The 10,892-nt window shown below is 44.4% G+C and overlaps 1 long non-coding RNA gene across 1 annotated transcript in view; it reads left to right on the top strand.

The window, feature by feature from the left end:
- The first annotated feature begins 27 nt into the window (after nt 1–27).
- LOC308594002 overlaps nt 28–10,892 on the top strand; it is a 104,647-nt gene continuing 93,782 nt past the window's right edge. Inside the window, exons 1-2 of the long non-coding RNA XR_014011208.1 lie at nt 28–1,267; nt 2,664–4,015. This is a non-coding gene — a long non-coding RNA (uncharacterized lncRNA). The remainder of the gene's footprint in view (nt 1,268–2,663; nt 4,016–10,892) is intronic.

The raw sequence follows: 10,892 nt of genomic DNA, 5'->3' as shown, positions 1-10,892 counted from the left end.
TTTTCTTCCTCTTTCGCCGAACTTTGCCGGGGCGGAGTCAGGCGGTGTTAAAAGCGCACGCAAGCTCTTCCCAACCTATGATCCAGACTTCTCTTCTCCGCAGGCGGGGCGAGCAGCGAGGCTTTCGGATCACCCCTCGGGGCGGGATCGGCGGGGCGAGATCTCCAAAGAGAGATTCCAGCGCGGAAATGGGTGGCGTCGAGAGCTGCTGAAAGGGAGAGGAGGAACACGGAGGAAGATAAGAGAAGAAGGGCTTCCTTTAGCTGTGCGCGGCTGGAGATACTGCTGCGTCTCACTTGCTGGATGCCACAGGAGAGGAGAGATGCTCTTTTGCTCAGATCCTGCTCTCTGGTTTCCCACAGGCACCACCGTGAGAACAGGATACGGGACTTGATGGGCCCTTGGCCTGGTCTAGCAGGCTCGTTTCACATTCTTGGGTTCTTTAGCTGTGTGGGATCCTAATAACGACGCAACTAAGAGGAAATAAATTGGGTCTGTTTGGGCAGAAAGGGACGCCAGGCTTAATTAGTAGTAGTAGTAGTAGTAGTAGTAGTAGTAGTAGTAGTAGTAGTAGTAGTAGTAGCAGCCCTTCTCCAGAATGGAGTTTGCATCGGGTGTACTTCAGCTTTCCTTGACTTTGCACCAGCATCTTGGGTATAGAATTGCCTGGCCGAATAGTGTTTGTGAACCACCCTTTCTGCCAGCTTAATTTATGCCTGTTTGCCAGGTCATGTGGCTGAGCTGGAATGGATTTAAGATCCAGCCTAACAGGGTAGCTCCATTAAGCGCCTGTGGTGTACAGGGGGTTAGACTCCCCCCCCCCTTTGCATTTTTTAGGGGGCGTATTTTTGTTTCTCTTGGCAATGTGAGGAGCAAGGGTGGCATCTTCTGGCGAACCCGAAGATTGCATGGCCTCCATTTAATTTCCTGGCGTGCTCCTCCATTGTCTCCTGAGACAGACGGATGCCAACCAACCATCTTGAGTTTGTGCTTCCTGTTTCAATGAGATTTAAGGAATGCGCCGGGCTTAGCCATGCTTAAGTTTCCTTCGCTCTTTTCTTTTTTGCTGTGCTTTCCCCGCAAAAGCCCACTCTTTTAAGTGGAATCAGAGCAAACAACAATCCATGGAAAACCCAAATTGACGTTTGCTCCAACTGAGCACTAAAGAGTGGGTTTTTGCAGGCAAACCTCAGGGGCAGAAAATACCTACACAGTCTGAGGAAGAGCTTTTAACTGGGCACCTGTGTCTGGAAAGAGTGAGCAAATGGTAAGTGTAAGCCCATACTAGCACAGAAAGTTTAAACCAAGTTTGTTTTCTTCTAACCAAATCATGTGTAAACTGCTTTTTCACCCCATTTAAGAGCCTCCAATTAAGAGGGATGTGGGTGGTGCTGTGGGTTAAATCACAGAGTCTAGGACTTGCCGATCAGAAGGTCGGCTGTTCGAATCACTGCGACGGGGTGATCTCCCGTTTCTTGGTCCCTGCTTCTGCCAACCTAGCATTTTGAAATCATGTCAAAGTGCAAGTAGATAAATAGGTACTGCTCCGGCGGAAAGGTAAACGGCTTTTCCGTGCGCTGCTCTGGTTCGCCAGAAGCGGCTTAGTCATGCTGGCCACATGACCCGGAAGCTGTACGCCGGCTCCCTCGGCCAATAAAGCGAGATGAGCGCCACAACCCCAGAGTCGTCCGCGACTGGACCTAATGATCAGGGGTCCCTTTACCTTTACCTAAGCTGATGAACAAAAACCAAATTGCAAAGTTTAAGCAATAAGCCACATTAAACTAGATCTGCAAAACTAAGAGGTTTAATCACTCAACCTCTTATTTAAAATCTTTTAAATTGAGGCAGAAAAGATGCCTGCTGAAAATCAGATAGATATGGGGCCAGCTGGAAAACATGTGAGGTCCCAGCCAAAGAAGACAGAATATGTGCAGCTTGCAGAATTAACATATAGAATAAGTGAACAAGAAGAACATACGTTTAGAGAAGAAGAAGAAGAAGAAGGAGAAGAAGGAGAAGAAGAAGAAGAAGGAGTTTGGATTTGATATCCCGCCTTTCACTCCCCTTCAGGAGTCTCAAAGCGGCTAACATTCTCCTTTCCCTTCCTCCCCCACAACAAACACTCTGTGAGGTGAGTGGGGCTGAGAGACTTCAAAGAAGTGTGACTAGCCCAAGGTCACCCAGCAGCTGCATGTGGAGGAGCGGAGACACAAACCCGGTTCCCCAGATTACGTGACTACCGCTCTTAACCACTACACCACACTGATTGGAAAACGTTTATTGAATATATGGGGAATAATTGTGTACAGGTGAAAACACTGGCAGCGCAGCATTAAGATAAATTCAACAGTGTAAATAATTTTTGATGGATGTAATAATGGAATACTGAATGGTATAGTGTTTGTAAAATATGCAAGGATTTATGAGATGTAAAATGAACCATGGAAAGAGAAGGGAAGTCAATGATATCTTAAGGATGTAAAAATGAGTACTTTAAAGTGTAAAACAAAATAAAAATAAAAATTATATATATATGAAATGGGGCCAGTTTACGCTTCCCTGGAAGGGAATTGCATAGACAACTACAACTGCTTTGAATTAGTAGATAGGGCTCCTTCCATTATCACACTATTCTAATAATGTGCTTTTTTTTCTTCCAGGCCTGCTTGCAGCACGGTAGTCTCCTGAGATGTAGATTGTTGTTATTTAGCCGTTTAGTCATGTCTGACTCTTTGGGACCCCATGGACCAGAGTACACCAGGCACTTCTGTCTTCCACTGCCTCCCGCAGTTTGGTCAAACTCATGCTGGTAGCTTTGAGAACACTGTCCAACCATCTCGTTCTCTGTCGTCCCCTTCTCCTTGTGCCCTCCATCTTTCCCAACACCAGGGTCTTTTCCAGGGAGTCTTCTCTTCTCATGAGGTGACCAAAGCATTAGCGCCTCAGCTTCAGGATCTGTCCTTCCAGTGAGCACTCAGGGCTGATTTCCTTCAGAATGGATAGGTTTGATCTTTTTGCAGTCCATGGGACTCTCAAGAGTCTCCTCCAGCACCATAATTTGAAATCATCAATTCTTTGGCGATCAGCCTTCTTTATGGTCCAGCTCTCACTTCCATACATCACAACTGGGAAAACCATAGCTTTAACTATATGGACCTTTGTCAGCAAGGTGATATGCCTCTGCTTTTTAAGATGCTGTCTAGGTTTGAGATGTATACAGATCATGTTTAATAACTAATTGATATGCTGTTATGTACTGCAACACAAAAGTCATGCAATGTACTTTGCAATGGAGAACACTGTACCAGGCCAGCGGCTGGGGTTGATGAGAGTTGGAATCAGCAGCAACAGGTTCCTTGTCCATGCTTTACTTACCAGTTTTGCATTTTAAAACCTGGCTCTATTCAGCCCGGGATGGCTTTCTATGTGCATAACACAGGAGATGCACTAACTCCCCGTACTAACTCCTTGGTTGTCAAACTTAATCCGTTCCAGGTTTGTGGCATTCAGGAGCCAAAATGTCCGAGTACCAAAGCATTTGACAACCAAGGTATGACTGTACTGTGTAATATAGATCACACAGGTTTTTTAATGTGCAGTAATTTGAGGCAAATAGGTGGCTTTTAAATTTGCATGGAGGGCAAATATGTAGTAAGGCTATGGTATGGAAAATCACGCCCCGCCCCCCAAAAAACCCCATCACCAATAATATTTTTTTCCATAATACGGTAAGATTAAATTGTGATCTAAATAAAAACAAAAAGAGAAAGTGAAGTCCTTTCGCAAAGGTAATTCTTAACCCTTTTAATGCCCAGAAAGTGGTCCAGTGCCAGCTCTTACCTGAAAGCTTTCCTTTCTTCTCCCTGTCTCTCACCCTGGGAGATCTTCCCTTCCCTGCCTCTCACTCAGGATCCTTCATCACCCATCCATCACCTTCATGTGTGTGTATAATCTTGGATCTCAATACAGTGGTACCTCGGGTTACAGATGCTTCAGGTTACAGATGCTTCAGGTTACAGACGCTTCAGGTTACAGACTCCGCTAACCCAGAAATAGTACCTCAGGTTAAGAACTTTGCTTCAGGATAAGAACAGAAATTGTGCGGTGGCAGCAAGAGGCCCCATTAGCTAAAGTGGTACCTCACGTTAAGAACAGTTTCAGGGTAAGAATGGACCTCCAGAATGAATTAAGTTCTTAGCCTGAGGTACCATTACAGGTCCAGAGCAGAGGACACCAAAGACAAGAAAAGGGGGGGGGGGAGAGAAAGAGAAGAAAGCGTGGGGCGGAGAAGGAAATAAAATAAAAATAAAAGGGACATTTCCATCTGTAGAAAATCCAATCCAAGTTTCATGTCTTCTGCTTCATTTGCATAAATACATGAAAACACAAAGCTCCTTTGGATTATTTCATGGAATCTGTTGTTTGTTTTGTGGTTTTTAGTGTTTGTTTCATTTTAATGTTTGTAATGTTTGAATGATGCCTATACTCGAGGCAACAATGCTGCTGCTTCTTTTTGAATATCTTTTTATTAGGTTTTATAAACTGCAGGAGGCAGTGGAAGACAGGAGTGCCTGGCGTGCTCTGGTCCATGGAGTCACGAAGAGTCGGACACGACTAAACGACTAAACAACAACAAATAAACAAGGTTCATAGGAATAATAAATGATACAAATATATAGACCAAGTCTTCTCATGTTATTTTTATATCACAAAAAATAGCATAATAAATTTGCAGTAATATCTACAAGATATGGTTCATTGTTAGTGGTCAATGCATATATTCTTGGTTCATGAATTGGTTTAAACAAAAACAAAGGGGAAACAGGGTAGAACAGTTACTGTACGACATTCAAGATCACATGGCTGAACGCCTAATCAGGCACACTTGTGATTGCATTTCGATTAATAGTCATTTTTCCTCTTATGTTACAATGCTTACTAGTTACTGAAGCATGAATAGAGACAAAAAATACTTCTCACACAGAATTAGAAGTATGTTTATTATCGTTTGGCACAGGAGACATAAGGCATTTATTTGATATGCCACAAAGTGAACATGAACTAGTAGCAGATAAGCTCAGACTAACTCTATAATAGATTAGTCAAGCAGAATCACCCACTGTGTGTGCCACAGAACCAAATCCCCACTGCTTTCCTTCACTGGAACAGAATAACTGATTTTCCAGCACTAGATCAGTCTTGAAGTCAAGGAAATGGGTTCACAGATTTAAAAATGGGAATGGTTTGCATTGTAGTCAGTGCATGAAACCAGGCCTCTGATTCTATCCCCTTTCAGTCATTCCCAGTGTACGAAGACAGAGCAGTTGGGGAGGAATAATGAAGCCAATGGAAACAACAATAACAAAAGGATAATTTTCTCTCTCTGTGATATTAATACTCAGCTGTTACTTATAGGAGTGCAGCTTCCAATGGTCAGGACCTTGTAGAACATCACAAGGATGGACATATTTAGAAACACAAAGGGATGCTGACTACTTTTTGCTCGTCAAATCATCCTTCTAAATGTCAGCTGAGTGGCAGCAGCCAAAACAGCCAATGGTTTAGTCACTCTTTGCTATGGGCAAGGGAAATGGTGTCCAATCATGAGCAGAGTTGGCTACACATGCCGAGGCCTGCCAGGTAGCTTTATTCCTGTTGCTGGGTACCATGCCAGGTGGATAGAGACATCTTCCAAGACAAGTTACATCAATGCATAGTAGTCAAGAAGCCAGGCCTGAGACCTGGAACAGGGCCAGCTCTCCCATTAGGCAGAGGGAGGCAGCCTCCTCAGGCAGCTGATACGGGAGGTTTTTTTAAAAAAAGCAAATTATTATTCAATTTATTAGTGTTATGTTTCAATTCCCAGGGAGAGAAATTTGTGGGGTATTTTGTACCTGAAGGGGCATCTCCACCCCCATCGTTCTGCCCGGACACTGAGGTCCAGTGCTGAGGGCCTTCTGGCGGTTCCCTCGCTATGAGAAGCCAAGTTACAGGGAACCAGGCAGAGGGCCTTCTCGGTAGTGGCACCCGCCCTGTGGAACGCCTTCCCACCATATGTCAAAGAGAAAAACAACTACCAGGCTTTTAGAAGACATCGGAAGGCAGCCCTGTTTAGGGAAGCTTTTAATGTTTAATAGGTTATTGTATTTTAATATTCCGTTGGAAGTTGCCCAGAGTGGCTGGGAAAACCTAGCCAGATGGGTGGGGTATAAATAATAAATTATTATTATTATTATTATTTATTATCAGGTGCCAAAAAAAACTTGGCATCAGGAAAAGGAGCACCATATGCTGTTCCACCTCAGGCAGTAAATGCTGTGGTCTGGTGTTGCTCTCGTGCTAGAGGTACCACATTTATACAGCCATTACCCTTCATAGGCCACAGAATATAACAGATATCGCTGCTTACTCTTTCATTTGAATACAATCAGAGGCTGGAGAGGAGGGGGACCAAGAGTCAGAGATGAGTTGGAAGGCGAGGGACCTTCAGTCCTCACAACTGCCTCGTTGGGGTAAGTTCTCCCGGGAAGTGCTGCTGTGCTCACGAGGCCTGGCCTCCTGAGCTGATTGTGTTAGCTTGAATAAAGAGTTTACTGATGCCGTGTCCTTGCACACCTCCCTCCAGCAACTCCTGCAGCCAAGCTGGTGCAATAACGCAGTGCTCTGCTTTGCTTTGGGCCATATCAGCAAGTTGACAGGAGTTTGAGTCCTCTGTAGGGCTACAGGTGCTACACTCCTAAGCTACGTTATAATTCTTTTAAGAAGGTGCTAAAGTGACCCAACCCAGCTGGGTTTCTGCAGCTTGTCTGTTATTCTTTTTTTGAAAATTGCAAAGTCAGAATGGAAGAAGTAATGTCTGGAAAAAGAATGGTTTGATCACTCAGTTGTCTGGAGATGTTAGTGAGCTGGAAGTCTCCTCGGATAATTTGTATGGGAACAGTCGACTTTAAGTGAGTATGAGCTGTGCTCAGCCTCTTCGCTAAGAGCAGGCAGTTGTATGGGCAGTGCAACCACAGCATGTATGTATGTATACAGTGGTACCTCGGGTTAAGTACTTAATTCGTTCCAGAGGTCCGTACTTAACCTGAAACTGTTCTTAACCTGAAGTACCACTTTAGCTAATGGGGCCTCCTGCTGCTGCTGCGCCGCCGGAGCACGATTTCTGTTCTCATCCTGAAGCAAAGTTCTTAACCTGAAGCACTATTTCTGGGTTAGCAGAGTCTGTAACCTGAAGTGTATGTAACCTGAAGCGTATGTAACCCGAGGCACCACTGTACAGGGAAAGGCCTTGAGATCTTTGCAAATGTGTGTGTGTGTGGAGTTTTCTTGGCAGGGATACTGGAGTGGCTTGCCGGTGTGCTCTGGTCCATGGGGTCACGAAGAGTCGGACATGACTAAACAACAACAACAACATTGTGTGTGTGTGTGTATAAAATGCCTCAACTCTTGGCAGGCATGTAGACCATATATTTGCCTAGTGCCGCCTGGTGGCTATATGAAAGAAATTCATTTGAAAGTGTTCCTTTTAAAAAAAATAATCAGCGACTTGACAGTGTTGATATATTAACACATAAACTGCTAAAGAATAAAACAACTGTTTCAATGGGTCACTTTAAAAGTCTCGTGCGCATAACAAATTAATTAAGATCAAAGATCTCTATAAATAAATGTCCACATTTTTCTTTGTCTCTGTGAATTGAAGGGAGACCATGGCTGCGTACACACTATATACTGCATTTTTCGCTCTATAACACGCACCCGACCATAACACGCACGTAGTTTTTAGAGGAGGAAAATCCGTAGGCATGCCACCCGTAGGCATTCCCTCCATAACACGCACAGACATTTCCCCTTACTTTTTAGGAGGAAAAAAGTGAGTGTTATGGTGCAAAAAATACGGTATATTGAAAGCACATTTGAAACAACTTTCTTTCCCTCAGTAAATTCTGGGCACTGCAGTTTGCCCCTCAAGACTTAATGATTCCAAAGTGATGTTTTGATCTGCCATCTTGATTCAAAATGAAGCCTGGTGTCCAAATGGTGACAATGTCTGCTGCTTCACTTTGAGAACCCCGGTGCCAGGTTTGGTGATGATATCTCAAGTGGTGGCTGAACCTATGACAAAAAAAGAAGTGAACTCACACCAAAGTCATGTTTCAGCCTGCCATTTTGATTCAAAATGGCAACCATCTTCCAAACATCAATGAAGAGTGCTACCCCTACCTCAGAAACCCTTGTGCCAAGTTTGGTGGCATTATCTCAGGAGGTATCTGAACATCTAAGGAACAAATAAATGTACTTGCAGACAGACAAACAAACCACTTTCTAGAATCCTGGAAACTGTAGTGTGTTAAGGGTGCAAGGAATTAATGCTCTGTGAGAGATAAACTACAGGTGTCATGATTATTTTTTAGGAAGCCACATGCTTTAAACGTATAATGTGGGTGTGAGCACACTCATTTACACAAGAATCATAAAATAGAATCATAAAACAGATGATATCTCTTAATGGAAGAACTGTGGATGCTTAAAAGAAAATGGGTGCCTTTTCTTTTAAAGGACACACAAAGCACCAGTAATCACAAGTTCTTCTCACACAACGCATCAGCAAGTCACAATATTTGTGGGCACACACAACTGATTACCTAGCTATTCTTACTATTTTTCCTCAGAATTTTTCTTTCTCTCGCTGAGTTAGCAAGAAAGTTGAGTAACAGAGGAAAAGGAAGCAAGAAGATGGGTGTATGTGGCTTTTCGTCTTCCATTCTGAGGTCAATCGCAAAAGGAACTTGGTGGCAAAAATTAGGGTTGGGAAATCATGAGCAAAAGCGTGGAGAGAAATGTGCGTGCGCACGCGCGCACACACACACACACACACACACACACACACAAAGACAATGTAAACATGTTCTTCCAAACCAGGGGGGCAAATTCCATGTGGGACAGGATTATTTCAGTCTTGTAGTAAATAGCCATTCAGCTGGTCATTCATGGTGTGTAGAAAAAGCCACACCAGGCAGGGAATCATCTGTAAAGTGGAGAAGGTGAGACATAAATTGTTGCTTCCTTGCATTCCTTGCCACAGTTTTTCAGCCTAGCCTACCTCATAGGGTTGTTGTGAGGGCAAAATGGAAAACACTGAACCCTTATGTGGCCTGCCCCTCCTCCCACACCATACCCCTGTTAGAATTCATGCTCCATGATTGCAGTCATGGGATTGTTGTCTTTCACATGACGGTGTATATTTTGACTCCATAGAGTGGGAAGTGACGGAGACAGGATGTTTGTGTTACTGTGTTCCGTGAAATGGGACTATTGTCCTTTGTCCTTTTTCTCTTTGCTGCCTGATGCTAGAGAGAGAGGGAGCCATGTTGCAGTGCTGTGTGTATTTATATGTAAATAAAGTAGATTAGCCAAAATGCTGAGTTGCTGAGGTTCTGTCACGCATGATGCGTAAACTCTGCGGATCCCTAAGTGTGCCGGTGTCGGTTGGCATCAGTTGCTTTTCGGGCTGAAGAAAGCTTATGAAGTTCCCAAACTATCAACCAGGAGGGAGAGAACATGCCAGACGGGCATGTGTCTCTGCCAGGGTCCTACTCGAGTGTAGGCTGAACTCCTGACAGCCTCCCCCTACCCATAACCACTGTAACTGGGCCTCCCTCTGCTCTACCCCGCTCCTCTACTCCCAGGCACATCCCACCAAGTGCCCTTACAACCCAGTTAAAAACAGTTAAAACACTTTTTAAAAAACCAATTTAAAAGGATATAAAAAGCAATTTAAAAGCAGAGAAGAAGCCCTCTCTGAGCAACAGCAACAGTCCTTATAAAAGCTGTCAGGCCCTGCTTGAGTCAGGTGGAGAGAGGCAGGAGGCTCTCAGCAGGGTTCTGGTCAAAATCAAAGTAGACGTGATGAGCCTAAGGTGTCTTTAGTCTCCAGCTGTGCCCCCTCTCAAGGTGGCTTGCAGCTGGAGATGGAAGAGAAAGAGCTGTTGCTAAAAGAATAATGGGTTGCCATTCCCCCCCGGACCTTTCACTACGAAAGGTCACCGAAACAGTGGAAAGAACATCTATTAAAAGCCACCTGGGGAGAAAAAGTGGTTGCTATTGACTTAGTTTATTATTACATATGATCGTTGCTGGGACAGAACCTTATTGCACCTGTTGAGATTTGAATAGTTTTTTTTAAGAATGGGGAATCCCTTTCCCCTCTTGGTGCTCTAGAACGCTGCTGTGTTCACTCGGTGCTGAAGCGCTGTGTACATTGATGCAACGGCGTCTAACTTCTCTGCAAACCAGCCAGCACAAATACCCCATAAATAGCTGCTGTGTAGCTTTCCTGCAAACTTTGCCCAAAGCAATTGGGATGGATGATCCGTCAACAGGTCATCTGCACTCAATGTTTGATGTCATTATCCCGTCAGCCAACAAGGCGTGCTTTTTAAATAGACACTCTAACGGCTGATTGATTCATTTTTTCTTTAGTTAATGATTTGAATAACTGGCGACAGTACACTAAATTTTGAAGTTTAGGAGCAATTCCCATTAGATCACTCAGAGACTTGCATGACTATACTTTATTGCAGGTCATAGGAGCCAACTCCTAGGGGCTGTGGGGTCTTCAGCCTCCCCAATAAAATATTTGAGGGGGCTGCCTCCCCCCAAGTTGATGGGCATTGCCATTCAAATGCTGTCTGCTCACTGCATCATGCGATTGAGTGTGCAGGGCAAGGCTTACTTGGGCCCTCCAATATTTTATTCAAGTTGGCACCCCTGTCTCTGGTTGTCTCTCACGACAGGTAAAGGTAAAGGGACCCCTGACCATTAGGTCCAGTTGTGCCCGACTCTGGGGTGGCGGTGCTCATCTCGCTTTATTGGCCAAGGGAGCTGGC

The sequence above is a fragment of the Podarcis bocagei genome, assembly GCF_964188305.1.
Source record: "Podarcis bocagei genome assembly, chromosome: 8".
Taxonomy (NCBI): Eukaryota; Metazoa; Chordata; class Lepidosauria; order Squamata; family Lacertidae; genus Podarcis; species Podarcis bocagei.
Note: the sequence above shows the minus strand (reverse complement) of the source record. Positions and strands in the feature narration are given on the sequence as shown.